This window comes from Leguminivora glycinivorella, chromosome Z (genome assembly GCF_023078275.1).
Source record: "Leguminivora glycinivorella isolate SPB_JAAS2020 chromosome Z, LegGlyc_1.1, whole genome shotgun sequence".
NCBI classification, from domain to species: Eukaryota; Metazoa; Arthropoda; class Insecta; order Lepidoptera; family Tortricidae; genus Leguminivora; species Leguminivora glycinivorella.
Window position 1 is genome coordinate 22,755,360 of NC_062998.1, and position 3,606 is coordinate 22,758,965.

A 3,606-nucleotide genomic window follows, 5' to 3' on the forward strand; every position below is an offset into this window, starting at 1 on the left:
GGCTTTACTTTACCACCGGCTTGGGATCCAGTAGTACATCTGATAATGGAACAAGCACGACGAAGGCTGTGAGGCATTTGTGTTGTATGGTGTTGGACATTTGCAGTTTGTTTCTTTGTCAATTTTGTGTAGATTAATTGGTTAATTATTTTTTAACAGAGTAATGGTAAAAAATTTTTGAATATTGTATAACTGGCTTTATTAATAGTGTGTGAACCTGCCTTAGAAATCTAGATTATTTGTGGTCATGGTTCGTTAATATTTCTTGTAAGTGGGTAGCTTTTGCACATTTTAATTTTTCCTCAGTCACCCGTTGACCACGAACGCTGTAAAGAGTTCGAAACGTCGGGATGTATTTTAAATTCATTATACGCGATTTAATCCGTTTCCATAGTTTTATTTCATGAGTAACTATCGCGGTAACCGAAGACAATATTAAAAATATTAAAATTAAAAGAAAATGCGTCAATCGTTCTAAACGACTGAAGTCACCTCGCTCGTAAAGGTTTCTATTCATTTTAATTTTAGTAGGAATTTGATGAGTGCCTGGTGAAAATATTAGCAGAGATTTATGAATGAAAGATGTGTGGCAAGAAGTTGGTGTTCGTAAGGTGTAGGGCCGTCGCGGTCGGCTGGCGGCGCGGGCGCAGCCCCACTTGCTCGCCACCCTCGACGCTTCCTGCCGCGCCGCATTGCGACGCTGACCAAGGTCACACGATCAGAGAGATCATGCGTTTTAGGTTACAAGTTTCTATCCTGTTCGTCAATGTAGCTGTAACCGTCATGACACACATCGCTGAACTAGGGTTGCCAATTGTCTGACAATGGTGGCAATCCTTCGTATGAATAATTTTAAATAAGGATCATGTACCTATTCGCCTGTGTGGTGACGGGTTAAGAATTTCACCACCCCCTTTCTTCCCGTGGGTGTCGTAGAAGGCGACTATGGGATATGGGTTAAATTGTGGCGTAGGCGAGAGGCTGGCAACCTGTCACTGCAATGTCACAGTTTCGTTTTCTTTCAACCCCTTATATGCCAAGAGTGCCACTGAAGCTTTTGTTTCATGTGCTCTGCCTACCCCTTTATGGGATACAGGCGTGATCGTATGTATGTATCTATGTATGTACCTATAGGCAGTACACGGTGACCTGCAAAAGTGCATGGCGAATGTAGCAGTGAATTCATTCATAATTTCTCCATGCAATTATGCAGCTTACTGTACCTACTCAGTGGACCCTGGGATAAAGTACAAATGTCAATGTTTTTTTTTTATTATTATATAAATACACATTTTTTCCATAAGTATTTTGTACTTAATTATTTTCTCTGTCCGTTATTTCTTCTCATAATAAAATTGATAGTTATAGCCTACTTAGGTTAAACTAAAGTAAACTTTGATTCCTATGGATTATGGATGTCAAGTTTTTATCCGATAGAAAACGGACTTTTTTTAGGTAGGTACCTACACCTACATTCGGAAAGAACCCTACGACATCTCTTTACCTCTATAAATTTACGATGTGATAACCCTACGCTAAGCTAACAATCTCTATCTGCACCTGTGAACAATTTTTAGCGAGTTTGTTTATCCACTTTACAAGTAAGATGCATTACCTAAACATCTAGTTAGGTAAATACGATGCAGTCATTAGATAATTAATTACATAGATCCTGTATGACTGTGAACTAGGGGTCGATTTTGGAATCTCGGCCATTCGATTTCGTGAAATTGGTTCAATAATATCTCCACCACCAGCGATTTAAATTCTACTAACAGAATTCAAAAATAGCATTTTTTACGTCGTTTTCTACAGACTTTCGAACGGCGAATTCGTGCGTTCGAAATTCAAAAATCGACCTCCTGTGAGGTCTCTCTCGTATAATTAGACCCCAATGTTCAAACCACAGGGATGAATATTGCAGTCAAGTGCAGTTAAGCGAATCTTACTAGATGAAAATATGGCCACAACGATGAAGCGAACGGCTTTAGCATTGGGACCAATTGGCAAGCTCGACGATTCGCGGTCCCAGTTCCGAGTAGCGCGGCGCCGCGGGCGATAACAGCGCATACCATACCTGCGCCGGGCAGTTCCCGGCGCTTCTGGCCACGCGCATCAGCCCGCGCGCAGCCTCTACGTTCATCATATGCGCGCGCCAACTGAGAACTAATTTATACTGGCTCCTCTGAGACGGCCCATTCGTAGGGTTATTAGAATAAAGCACTATCCCAAATGAAGCCGCGCCGCCGCCGCTTTTCACGGTTTTAACACGCAGGCTTTCTTCATATCACATGCAGGACACTTTGCAGAAAAAATACTAATTAAGCAAAGTGCACGGTCCCATTCGACAGTTATATAGTCCAAATAAAAAGCGTAGGTATGTGTCTGATCAAGAAATAGAACTCCAAAAAATATGTAATACTTCCTTTATTTTCATAAGTGAACTTAGACAGCGTCATTTAAGAAATAGAACGCTTCTACTTATAAAAAATAGGACGAAACAAAAATACCGCTTAAATTAAACAAAACACTAACCTTGTGAACCTCTAAAAATAACGCTGCTTAATTTAACGAATAAACGATTTTAAGAGAATGTGACTCTCAAGTATCCTTGTGCTAAGTTAAGAAAAGGTAATTAAACGGAACGACCAATTTAAACACTGGTGGAGGCAGGCATTAATGGCGCAGGTGAATTGAATTTTATTTTAACGAGATATAGAAAATTATATTCATAGCTTTAACCACGTAGTTAAACCAATTATCAGGCATATGAATAACCATATGAATTATCTCTCTATCTGGAGGATTTCTTAGGGTTTTAGTATACTTTTAGTTATTACCTCATATGTACCGCCCGGTGTACTTGTGCAAGTACAATTTAAATATATTTATTCTAGTTTTGAACTCTTGTAGAAATAAAATATCAAATCAGAAAAGTTTAGGATATTTAAGACCTATAAAGGAAAATAACACAAAGTTTTTCTATCAAAAGAGATATCTGTAAGTAGTAAGGAATAATAATTTTATTAACCTGCAATCATTAAAATAACCGGAAACACCGAAGTTCTCAAATCGTGAGCGGGTTTTAAATCTGTCCCTCTAATTACGGCTTAATTGGCAATTTGCCAACATCGATGTGTGCGGTAGGGCCGCTGATCCTGGACTAGGCTGGATTCTAAATCCTATTGGATGTTTTTCAGAGCTATCACATCTTAACGCACAATATTGCTGTAAGCAAGGACCATTTAATACTAGACTGATATAGCCCATACAAAAAAGCGTACCCCTGAAAAAAGCTTAGTTTTTGCTTTAAAACTAGATGGCGTTGTTTCGTAACCCGGGAGTGGAAAAAAACATATTTTCACACATATGTTTACTTGTTTTTATATTATACTATGAATAACTATCAAAAAACTTTATTTTAATATCAAAATATTGGCTCAAAACATAATTTTTACAAATTATATTTTTTGGTCGGCCTCGACGTAGTTGTGATCGCTTCGCTGGCTAAGTTTGTTCGCATGTTGTCTAACTATTGCCAAATAAAATGACTAGATGACGTTGATGGACTAGGAAAATGTCACATCCGTTTCGTTGTTCATTAAT